Genomic DNA, 13060 nt, shown 5'->3' on the forward strand with positions numbered 1-13060 from the left:
CAGCTCTCCTTCTTCATTATATGGATGATATCCTGGTGGCGGCGCCTACTCAGCAATTGTTGGACCCTTGCTTGAGAGATGTTCGGAGGACGCTACACCGTGCGGGCCTGTTCCTGGATCCTGAGAAGGTCCAACTTACGGTCCCGGCTAAGTATCTTGGCTCGGTGGTGGGGGAGACCTCCGTGCGGCGCCCCTTTCCTGTGCTACAGGAGGCGCGCTGCAAGACTCTTAATGATTTTCAAAAACTTGTGGGCTCGGTGCAGTGGGTCCGCTCTTATCTTCCTCGAGCTTGGACCCCTGCAGCCCGCGATGCACTGCATCGCATCATTGCTCGAGCCACGTCCGCGCTGACACGATATGAGCCAAATAAGACAGTTTATTTTAGGCCCCTGCAAGACGGCCTATTAACATGGGGTGCCTTGTATCAGGCCCATGGAGTAATTGAGTGGATCTATGTTTCAGGCGCGGCCTCCTCGCTGGAGGGGCGCTTGGACGCTTTGGCTCGCCTTGTAATAGCAGCCCGGCGTCGCTGCCTAGCGTTGCTAGGCTGTGTGCCCACCCTGGACGCACCGTACCTTGTTCCCGTCCTTCCTGAACTGATGCAGGCGTCCTGGGCGTGGGCGGTGACACTGCTTGACGTCCCGGTGGGCGGCGGCCCTTTGCCCAAACTCTTGGAGACCATCCCCCTTTTCCCCATCTCCCTCGCCCCGTCCCCGGTGAGCCCGCAACCGGTACAGGGGCCCCAGATTTTTACCGATGCTTCTAAGGACCACAGAGTGGCGCTGTATATCCCCCATTTGCAACAGTGCTTGCGACTGCGCTCTCCATATCCCTCGGTGCAGCCCAGTGAGTTGTGGGCGATCCTTCAGGCGCTCCAGTTGTTCCCTGATACGCCTATTAATGTGATTTCAGATAGCAAATATGCCGTGGAGCTTGTTTCTGGCCTCCCAGACTCCTTTATTTCTCCCGGTGTACCGCTCCACCCACTCTTTTCACAGGTCCAACAGGCTCTGCAGACTCGTTCGGCCCGCGTTTACCTCCTCCATGTCCACTCTCACCGGACGACCGCGGGCCCCATCTATTCGGGGAATGCTGTTGTGGACGCCGCCCTCAGGTCGCCGCCTGAGACTTTCCTTGCTGTCGCGGATGAGGTTTCCGAAGATCCGGCCCAATTGGCCCATTCCCGTTGGCACCTCTCCGCCCGATCTCTCCGTCATCTGTACGGAATATCTCGACAGCAGGCCAGAGACATTGTCAAAGCTTGTGCCTCTTGCGCCCCCTTTCAGCCCCGCATCCCGGAAAGAGCTCGCAACCCCAGAGGGGACAGTTCTAACGCTCTCTGGCAGATGGACATGACGCACATTGGCTCCCGGGTTCTCCACGTCTCAGTGGACACGTTTTCGGGATTTGTCAGCGCCTCCTTTCAGCCTGGGGAGACGGCCCGCTGTGTTATTGCTCACCTCTACCAGGCGTTCGCACACATCGGCGTTCCTACGGAGATCAAGACGGACAATGGCCCTGCCTATGTCGCAAAGGCCTTCGAGGACTTCTGCCCCATGTGCCCGACACCTGGACTTCGCCTGCTCTGGGGGTTCCTCATCGTTCACCGGGAGCGGCGGTTCTCTCTTGGGAGAAAGAGGGAAAAAATTGGACCTTGACTCCTCAGACTGTTCCCCCCCAGGACGTTTGCGTCCAACCCCCTTTCTTCTGGCTCCTCATCAACGCATCTCTCTCCGACCCCCTTCTCAACTGTTCAAAGGTTGAATGTTACCTCTCCCCTTGCTGGAATGGCTCCTTTGCGCCGACTGCGGTGGTGGCCCTACCTGGCTGCTGCGGCGGCCTTCCTCGCCCTGCTTATTGCGGTCCGCGTTCTTTGCGCCCGCATCTCCCTGCTTTCTCGCCGCCAGCGGGTTGGTTACCGCGCCCTGCGGGCCGTAGGTGTGGGGGAGGACCCCTCAGGTTGGTTGGATCTTGATTCCGCTTTGTGAGCACTGCCCTATGTTTCCCCTTCTTCCTTTTAATTTTAGTTTAAGGGGTGAATTGTTGGGATTTGGGTGGGGGTGGGACGCCGCTTAGGGCTGGGTGGAGGGTGGGGCAGGGACTACAGCTTTCCGGGTATAACGCTTTTCCGGGTATATCGCTGGGCGGTGCCGGCTTAGGATGAAGCCCGTCCATATAAGGCAATGTTATAGCTCTCGCCACTGGATTGGCTGCAATAGGTTATATAATGTACGGGGATAGGGGAAGTGAGTCAGAGTCGAGCAGTCGCCGTGGAAGATGTACCAATAAAGACCGTGAGCGAGATCCTCTGGCGTTCTGTCTGGTGAATTCCGGTCTGGGTGGAGGCCAGGCCGGCCGGTGACGACCGAAGGCTCGGTGTAGGAGCAGAAGAGGTCCCCCGGGGAGGACTGCCCGCGACCCCCGGCCCAGGAAGAGGCCTAGGGGGAACGCGGCACCTTTTGATTAAAATGTAACTTTCCATGGCCATGTTCTTGTCGTGAGCTGTTTTTCTCCAGGTCTCATTGGTGCTAATTTACCATTTTGCCTATTACCCATGCTTCATGCATTTTTGCTGTGTGTTTGATTTATGGATTTTTTCTAGGATTCTGTCTCCTGAGAATTATTGCGTATCTCTACTGATATTCTTCCTCCTAAGGAGGAAGAAGTTAACTACACAAACTCTCCAATTCAGGTAGCCTGATCCACAAACTTTTCTCTTTACCTATGCCATGTTTATTCCTGCTTCTGCTAGAAGTAAAGGAAGAAAGAGAAAGCAAGTGAAAGAGAAAAGAGAAAAAGAGAGAGTGCAAGAGCAAGAACAGGAAGAGAGGGAATGATAGGGAGAAATTGTACAAGGAGACATTAGAGAGAAGGAGAGAGTACCTAATTGGTTAGGATTGTGGGCCCACAATCTAAACTAGATTGTGAGCCTCATGAAGGCACAGCTCATATTATTTCTGAAATCCTTCAGAGATTTCATCAATGCCAGGTCACCAATTAGTGTTTGATATATACCCATTTTCCTCATTATTACAAAATTGTTGGAATCCTCCAATTGACTGCTTTCTCTCCACTCTTTTTCATGGACTAAGGAATAGAACCTTAGAATGTAAAAACTAGAAAGAACCTGAAGCATCGTTCACTTCATTTCACTTCACAGAGAAGGCAATAGAGGTGCAGAAAAGTGCTTTTCCCAGAGACCTCCCAGGATTCTCTGTTGTCAAATATAACACATAATGCTTAAGTGATTTAAAGAAACTGTACTTTTTAAAATGAAATTCATGAATATTTACAAAAATATTAAAATTTCCCAGATTAACAGAACAGGCAGTAGATTCTCTAAATAACCTTATCCTGGAAAAAAAGTTGGAACAAACTATAAATGAACTCCCTAGAGGAAAAAAAAACCCTCCCTAGATGGATTTGCAAATTAATTTTACCAAACATTAAAAAAATAATTTCAATACTACATAAACTGTTGGAAAAGCAGAGAAAGAAGTTCTTCCAAACTCTTTATATGACAGAAATATTATCTTGATACCTAAATAGAGGGAGTCAAAAGAAAGAAAGAAAATCATAGACCAGTTGCCCTAAAGAGTATTGATGCAAAAATTTTATTAGCAGAAAGATTATAGTAACGTATCATAAAAATAACACCCTATGACCTGGCTGGATTTATATCAGGAATGGTTCAATATTAACAAAATTATAAACATGATTAATTATATTAATAATAAAACAACAAAATTATGTTTATTTCAGTAGTTGCAGAAAAAGCATTTGACAAAGTATAACAACAAACAAAAAACAAAACTAGAAACAATAGGAATAAATAGAGCTTTCCTTAAAATGATAAGTAGTTATCTATCTAAAACCAAGAACAAGCATGATCTGTAATGAAGATAAGCTAAAAGTCTTTCCAAGAAGATCATGGTAAAGCAAGAATGCCCATTACCACCATAGCTATTCAGTATTTTAGTAAAAATGCTATAAGACAAGAATGAGAAGTTAAAAAAGAAGGCATAGATAAAGAGGAAACAAAAGTATCACTTGAACTACATGAACATAGAGTACAATAATACAGGTTACAGAGTGAAGTGAGACCAAGGAGAAACTAGACATTGTAGCATTATATATCTCAGAAGGCAGGGAACATTAATAACTTGGAATATTTGGGAAAGCTTTTCTGAACAGTGAGCATCCAAGTTGAACCTTGAAGGTTCAGCTATAAGGCAGAATTGAGGAGGAAGTATATTTTAGGCAGGGGAGTTGTCTTTTGCAAAAAAAGGATCAGTTTTTGCAGATGATAATTACTTAGAGAATCCTAGAGAGTCAACTAAAAAAGTGAAACAAGCACAGTTGTAGGCCACAGAAATCATAAGCATTTCTGTATATTACATACAAAACCTAACAGGAAGAGATAGAAAGAGTAATTCTACTTAAAATAGCTACAGACAGTATAAAATACTTGGGAGTCAACCTGCCAAGAGACACACAGTAACCATATGAATGTCGTTACAAAACATTCTTCACACAAAGGCAGATCTAAATAATTAGAGAAATATTAATTGCTTGTGGGTAGGTCAAGCCAATATAGTAAAATTCATAGCACTGTCTAAATCAACTTACTTATTCAGTGCTAATACAATCGGTCTGCCAAAGGATTACTTTCTAGAGACAGAAAAAATAATAACAAAATTGATCTTGAAGAACAGAAGTCGAGAATATTGAAAGAATCCCTGAAAAAAGAATGGGAAGGAAGGCGACCTAACAGTACCAGATCTCAAACTAACTCTAAGTAACCCAAAGCTATAATCATCATAACCATTAGGTACTACGTAAAAAATAGAGAGGCTGATCGATGCAATTCCATATACAGAAGCAAATGAGCACAATAGCCTGATGTTTGATGAACCCAAAGAACCCAGCTATTGGGACAAGAACTCTATTTGACAAAAACTGTTGGAAAAGCCAAAAAGCAGTCTGGCAGAAACTAGGCACAGACCAGCAGTTCACAATATATATCAAGATAAGCTCAAAAAGGCTTCATGATTTAGACATAAAGCAGGAAATCTTAAGCAAATTAGTGGGGCATGGAAGAAATTACCTGTCAGATCTGTGGATAGTGGAAGAGTTTGTGGGAGGGGACTCTGGGAAGATGGCGGAGTGGGTCAGAAATTCCAAGCTCTCCAGACTTCTTCCACAAACAAGACAAAAAACATCTCAGGGTGAATGTAGAGCAGCAAAAATAAACAAAGTTGGGGCAGAGCAGTGGTCCTCCTGGAACAACTGGAGAAGATCCAAGAAAAGGCCCCAGGATGGAGGTTCAGCCTGAGTGAAGTGCACACATCTTCAGGCTATCTCCACTGAAACAACAAGCCCTGGGCGCAGCTGGGTTGGGAGGTAGCCTCAGCTTCACCTGCACCCACAGGAATTCTCACCTCACAGACAGTGTGTGTGTAGGGGAGTATCAGACATCTGAGCAGGGGAGACCCTCTGCTTCCAAGGGATGCCAGGCCCAGCTGTGCTGCCAAGATGTGGTTCTTGGGCTGCCTCGAAAGACAGAAGGAACCAGTACACACTCAGTGAGTGCAGAAGTAGGTGGGTGGTTTGCTCCTGGCTGTGGGCACTTACAGGAGAGCTGAATTCTTGGTTTCAGTTCCAGGCCAGAGGGGAGAACTGAAGGTTAGAGCCACCAGAGGGTCCTCAGGGAGCATGAGCATTTCCAGCATAGTGTGTCCTAGCTGTGGCTTGGAGGGGGAAAGGAGTGCTGAGGTTGGGTCCTGGACAAAGCTCAAAAAATACAGTAAGATGGACCTGAGGCCAGAGGCACCACAACCCATATCCCAGGACTAGAGGTGATAATAACAACCTGCTAAAAATTTAAACAAAACACAATTAAGAATGAGCAGGCAAAGAAAAAAGAAACTAACCAGAGATGATTACTATGGGAATAGAGAATAAAAGTTCCTTCTCAGAGGAGGATACTGAAGCAAAAAAACAAACAAACAAACAAAAAAAAAAACCTCTCCTACCCCAAAGAGTAACATCAAACCTGCCCAAGAAGAGAAGAACTTAAAAAGGACTTTAAAAGCCTTGAGCACAGCTGGGTTAGGAGGCAGCTTGGGAGGACTTGAAAAACCTTATTTGATTTAAAGATTGAGGAAATATTAGAAAAAAAATAAGAACTATCCAAGAAAACCCAAGAAAATTATGAAAATAAAGTCAACCAACTGGAAAAGGAGATCCAGAATCTTAGGGAAGAAAACAACTCATTGAAAAATAGAATTGGGCAAGGGGAAATGAATGACATTATAAGAGACCAAGAAGTAATAAAATAAAAAGGTTGAAAAAATAGAAGAGAAAGTGAAACATCCCATAAGTAAAATAACTGAACTGGAAAACAGATCAAGAAGAGAAAATGTAAGAATAATCAGACTACCTGAAAGCTATGATTAAAAAAAGAAAGAATTAAAGAAAATTGCCCTGAAGTTTTAGAACAAGAGGGGAAAGTGGAAATAGGAAAAAAAAGAATCCACCAATCACCCCCTGAAAGAGATCCCAGGGTGAAAACCTACAGGAGTATCATAGACAAAATCCAAAACCCTCATGTTAAGGAGAAAATATTATGAGCAACAAGAAAAATACAATTCAAATACTATGGTGCCACAATTAGAATTACACAAGACCTAGCAGCTGTTACGCTAAAAGACCACATGTCTTGGAACACTATATATCAAAGAACAAAAGAACTGGAGTTACAGCTAAAGATAACTTGCCCAGCAAAGTTAAATATAATCGTGAATGAAAAAACAAATGGACATTCAAAAATGGATTGACAGACTTTCTGGATCTTGTTGCAAAAAGACCAGAACTTAATAGAAAATTTGATATAGAAGATCTAGGAGAAACATAAGGTAAACATCGAAGACCATTTACAAGGGATTCAATGAGGACAAACTGTTTACTTTTTCTATTTGGAAATGTAAACCATGTGCTTAAGATTGTCATTAGTAAGTAATTGGGTAGTTCAGAAGAAAGATTGGGGAAGAGGTTAGTATGATGGTATGACGATAGTATGGTGATTCTAAAAAGGTAAATTGTGTGGAAAATGGTAAAAAGAGCGATTATCTCATACAAATGAGGCAAGAGAGGAAGAACTAATACAGAGGAATCAGGTGAGGGTGGAGGGCTGGTAGTGCTCCCACATTCACTATCTGTCTGACCTTCCCTGGGCCTCTGAGGTCCCTGCCACTTCTAGGTCTATGATTGTATTCTGGGTTGGTGGGGAGGCAGTGGGGTGGAGGAAGTGTGAATAAGGGAATTGGGTGGAAGGATGCCTGGGTTCCCTCACCTGGATGGCCATGGGTAGCAGCTTCCCATCTTTAACATAACTAAGGGGGCAGCCAGATGTTGCCTCTCTCCCTGGATGACATTGGCCTGGATTCCAGCCAGCAGGGAAAAGTCAGCTTCAAACAGGCAACCCTCCTGGGGGATATATTAGTCTGAGGTCTAGGTTCAAAGCTTAATGTGGAACAGCAATTTTAGTACCAGGGACAGTCAAAGGATTAGCATAATAGACTAAAAGAGAAGTCCAGATTCTTAACTAGACCCAAACCCACACAGTATGAAACCTGGAAGGCACCTTGGAGGTCATCTAGTTCTACCTCTCATTTTACAGTGGAGGAAACTGAGAAATGACTTGTCCAGGGTCACACAGCTACTAAAGCAAAGTAGGGGTTACCAACCAAGTCTTCTGACTCCAGAGCCCTTTTCATTGACATTATATTTAGACAGATTAAAGGCCACTTTGTTTGGATGATCATGCTCCTCTCTCTTCTAATCTCCCACACCCAATCTAAACTCCCAAACTATTTGGTTTCTCTCTTTGGCACAATCTTGTCCCTCCCCAAACAAACCTTCTACCATTTCCCTTCCTCTTTTCTCACTTCTTTCCCAAAATTTCTTTTCCCTCCTCTCAGCCTTTCAACCCTTCCAAACTCCCAGGCCCTCCCCTCCCAACTCCTCCAGGAAACTCCTTAAATCATTTCCTCTCTTGACTCCCTTCCCTTCCCTCTTCGTCTCTCTGTGTACTGAGATCCAGTACTAAGATCTGTATGAAGAGTCTTTATTTGTTAATCTGCCCCATCTCCATCTGTTCCCTCTTTTTCAGTCTGGTTTTTCTTATACACCAAGTTCTCTGGAAAAATCCTTTTGCTCTTCTGCCCCTTTTCTTGCATCTTACGTATCTTCAAGATTTCCTCCAAAATGAGGTTCTACATGAAGGAGGGGTTACTGTTGTTGACTCTTTCGGTTGTACTTTTTTAATAGATCATTGCTTTTCCAGGATTTCTTTGAGGTTTCTCCATTCTTAAAATCAAGTTATCCTTATGTAATTTTACCCTATTCCTTTCCCTAAACCTAAGGCAATGTGTTATATGTGTTTAGAAACTAACCTGATTTGATCCTTTGAAGCCTTTTTTTAGGGGGGAAGGCAGGACAATTGGGGTTAAGTGACTTGCCCAAGGTCACACAGCTAGTAAGTGTGTCAAGTGTCTGAGGTCACATTTGAACTCAGGTCCTCCTGACTCCAAGGCTGGTACTCTACTCACTGGGCCACCTAGCTGCTCCTTGAAGCCTTTTTAATTTTGTATCATCAGAGAGATGACAAGGAAGAAGAAAGGATTGGAGAAGAGAGGAGAACAAGAGGAAAGGGCTACCTGGAGTTTTCTTTCCAGCTGGGCCTGAAGGTCCTCTGTCCCTGGGGGGATCATAAGTCGAATGGGGAGTGAGGTGGACCTTCTCAACAGTGTGGGGTTGACACCATTGAGGAACTGGTAGCCAAAAAAATCATCATCCTTCCAGGGACTGATGCACCCTCTCTGGGAGCAGAAGACAGAGTTTATAGCAACCCAGGGGCCTCTATGCTCAGACTCTTCTTAGGGTCCCAAGCATTTGAGCCGCCCCCCCACCCTCAGATGCCCAGGACACCCTCACCTTTAGGGACATTTCTGGATAAGATGGTCAATGGAAAGACAGCAGTGATAGAGTACTCAGGGGAAGTTGGGTGTTATTGATATGGGAAGGGGGAAATGCAGAACATCAGGGATGGGTCATTAGAGAGGATGGGGCTGGATTGGAAAGTTATAGGACTGTTACTCACTGGCCAGGGCACTCTTGTTGCCCCAGAAGATTTGGTCAAAATCTTCCAAGCTATTCCAGGAGCTCAGGAGGGTGTACAGACATTTAAGGGCGATATCGATCATTCTAGGGTAAGGATTAAAGGAAGGAAATGGGGAATTAGATGTTTGAATTCCACCCCCCCCAACCCTCATATCTGCCACTGTGCCTAGGAACTCCCACTCTAAACCCCAGATTTTACCTCTGGTCTCATTCCTACCCTGCAGCCCTTGTCCCCTCAAAGTCAATCTTCTTCTCCTCATGGAATCTCACATCCAGGGGCAGGTCTTTCTCTGATGCTGCATCCACTGACAAGGGTAACCCTTCCTTCCAGGTGGCCCAGCTGGAGGTCCATGGAATCAGAAGTTAATAAGTCAGTGATGTGTTAAAAATCAAGGGTCAGTGGAAGTTAGAGGCCACTAAAGAGTCAAGTGTAAATAAGATAGGGCCCAGGAGTCAGATCTTAAGTTACTGAGGGGTCAGAGGTCGGGGGCATCACCGATAGAGTGTCCTTCTCTCCTCCAGCTCTTCTTGTCCATGTTTCTGAAACAGGCCCTGGCCTTCATTTCTCATCATCCAAGCTGGGGAGGCATGGAAACAAGGTCTCACTTACCTGCTCCATCTCCATGTGTGTGCTTCCAAGCTGCTCCCTATCCCCTGACCCCAGCTCACCAATTTCTTTAGTCTTATCTCCATTTTCTGTTCCTCTCTGCTTCTGTGCCAAGCCCATCCCCTGTCCCTTTTCTTACCTGCTGCCCAGTCTTAGGGCAGGCTTCCCCACCCCAAGCCTCCTATCCCCATCTTACCCCTCCCTAGTTCTGGATGTCATATTTTCTGTCCCTGCCCAACCCTCACTCTCCCCTACCTCCCATACCAAAATCACATTCTTCACATTTTCTGCTCTGAGGCCTTCAACCTGTCTCTGTTACCACCTCCCTAGAATCACATACTGCACGTTCTCTTCTTCGTGTCCCCAGGTAAAGCCACTGTTTTATGTCATAGAACTGTCATAGAACTTTTCTTCCAGCTCCTTCTACTTCTGACCTCCTGCCTCCTCACTGTACTCTACCTTCCTTGTGCCTTCCCTCCCTTCCATCCTCTGCCTTCCTTCTGGTCCTTTCCTCAGCAACTCTCTTCTATTCTTTAACTCCAACCTCACCCCACTTTTGTCAAGTCACATTCTGTGAATGAGCCTCAGTTTCTTTTTCTTTACATAATGTGGATGACCCCTAAGCTCCCTACCAGCCCTAAGTCCTTTGCTCTCTCCTTGCCCCAGAATCCACCCTTCTCACCAGTGGCCTCGGGCAGGCAGATGATGCCATCCTCTTCCACCCAGCGGTAGCAGGGGAACACTATCTCCTTCTCCATGCTCTGCTCAAAGACCCAAACAGTTATGTGGTTGCAGAACCAGGCATCCTTCAGCAGAAGGTGGATTTTACGAAGCTTCACAAACAGGAGGGGACCCAGGTCTTCTGAGACATCAACTTCAAAATCCTCCATCTAGGGCGTGGGTGGAGGGGAAGGTAGGAGAATCAGGAGGTAGAGAACTGTAATCATAACTCACAAAGTCATGTACTCTTATAGATTTTATAAATGAGGAATCTGAAGCTTCAGAGGTACTGTTCATATAGTAAGATTTGAACCAGGTCCATTGACCTCAAAACACTCTGCCTGCGTATGGGAGTACTGAAAAGAAGCTTTATAGGTAACTGTCTACACCGCACTGCACACACACACACCCCTTTCACACTTAAACAAGAAACAATTCAACTTCAACTCGACAGATCATTACCCTTGCACAAGGTACAAAAATGAAAGTGTCCTCGTCCTCAGGGAGCTTATGCTCCATTGGGAGGATACAACTTCACAAGTAAATACAAATATTTCTCTTGCGGAGAGGAGCCTGAGATAGTCTCACGTTGGAGCCGGCACCCAGGCTGAGCCGTGAAGGAAACTAAGGATTCTCTGAGATAGGGGTTAGCCTGTCCCAAGGTACGGGATGGGTACCACCTACCCAACCAGCGCTCATCCAGCCCTTTCTTGGAGATTTCCAGTCCAGGGGAGCTCGTTACCCATTGGGCCCATGCTCATTGTCAGGAAGTTTTCCCTTCCATTAGCCCTAAATTTGTTTCTTTGCTGCTTTCATCTTTGCTGCGTAACATCTTAAGTTTGATAAGCATGCCATCTTTGGGTCTCAGTTTCCAGCCTGAGATAGGGGGGAAACTTTTTTAATTTTTTCTTTTTTTCGAGGAGGGAAGACAGGGCAGTTGGGGTTATGTGACTTGCCCAAGGTCACACAGCTAGTAAGGGCAGATTTGAACCCAGGTCCTCCTGACCCTAGGGCCGGTGCTCTACTCACTGCGCCACCTAGCTGCCCCCGGGGGAAAACTTTTAAGCCCAAAATCAATCACTTACACTTAGGAGAGGATGAAGACCACATTCTCAGCTTCTGCCACTCGCTCAGCTGGGCCACTGTCAGATAAGGATTTGAGGAATGAGCTTTGATTGGGAGTATTCAAGACAGATCACTCCTTACTCCAGTGTGTGACCTTGGGCTTCATTGTCCTCGTTTTCAAAGTGAAGAAGTTGGATTAGCCAATCACAGTGTAAATTGTTTCCTTCTCTCTCCAATACTATCAGAGATGCCTGGGCTGGGTAGTAGGGATGATTTAATTTAAATATGTCAGTGTTTCTTCAAATAATATAAGTTCATGAAAAGTCTCTCTCTTTTTGGCAGCAGTCATGGTTAAGCGACTGGCCCAGGTCACACAACTAGTTAGTGTCTAAAGATAGATTTAAACTCAGGTCCTCCTGACTGCAGAACTGGTGTTTTATCAACCGCGCCATCTGGCTGCACTGAGAGGTATATATCTTAAGGAAATGACATTTTCAAGATGGAAGACAGGAAACCTTCATGAAGGAAGATACTATCAGAGCTGCCTAGGTTAGAGAGTAGGGATCATTTCAATTAAATAAATGACAGTGTTTCTTTAAGGGACATAAGTTCATAAAAGGTATACGTATACATATATTTGTGTGTGTGTGTGTCGAGAATAGGACATGTCCGAGGTGGGAGGCAGGGACTAGGAAACCTTCATGATGTGGTATTAGAGTTGAGCCTTCTTGGATGAGTAGGATTTCAGCAGGTAAAGGACTGTGGGAGTTGGTTGAGGTGACGTCCAAGATCCTTTCTAGAGACAGGCTTCTATCAGTTACATGTCTCCATATAATTCTGAATTCTAGATTATTGATAAGTGATAGACAGCAGAGAAGAGCTTTTCAAAATGGGGCAAAGAAAAGGTATTGCGGTCAGTCAGCACAGTGAAAGACCTGAGGGCATATGAGTTAATGGGATACTGTTGTGCTATAAGAAATGAAGAGGAGAGTTTCAGAGAAACCTCAGAAAACTTACATGAACTGATGTAGAATGAAGTGAGCAGAACCAGAGCAGTTTATGCAATAACAATAAGAATGTACAGACAAAGAACTTGGAAAGATTTCAGAATTCTGATCAGCCCAATCAATGAGTGCCTAGCCCTGATTTCAGAGGATTCATGATGAAACATGCTACCCATTCCCTGGTAGAGAAGTGTTGGATTCAGGATTTAGACATGGTCAATTTGGGGATTTATTTTGTTTGTTCATTTGTTTAAAAAGATTTTGTTTTTCTTTTGCTATAAAGATAGAAATTTGGGTGGGAGGGAGAGAGAGAAGGTAGATTTTATAAAGCCAGAAAAACCTAGAATTTATTTTAAAAAAATTGAGAGGAAGGGTGTAGGGGCCCACAGGGGGAGCAAAAGGAACAGGTCACATTCCCATACCACCTTTTCCCAACTTCCTCTAAAACCATCATGTCTGGGAGATAGGCCAATTATCCTCA

General features: G+C 45.0%; 1 pseudogene; it reads right to left on the reverse strand.

The window, feature by feature from the left end:
• Positions 1–1745: 1745 nt before the first annotated feature.
• LOC118857940 lies at positions 1746–10680 on the reverse strand (annotated as a pseudogene).
• Positions 10681–13060: the final 2380 nt, after the last annotated feature.

This window comes from Trichosurus vulpecula, chromosome 7 (genome assembly GCF_011100635.1).
Source record: "Trichosurus vulpecula isolate mTriVul1 chromosome 7, mTriVul1.pri, whole genome shotgun sequence".
Taxonomy (NCBI): domain Eukaryota; kingdom Metazoa; phylum Chordata; class Mammalia; order Diprotodontia; family Phalangeridae; genus Trichosurus; species Trichosurus vulpecula.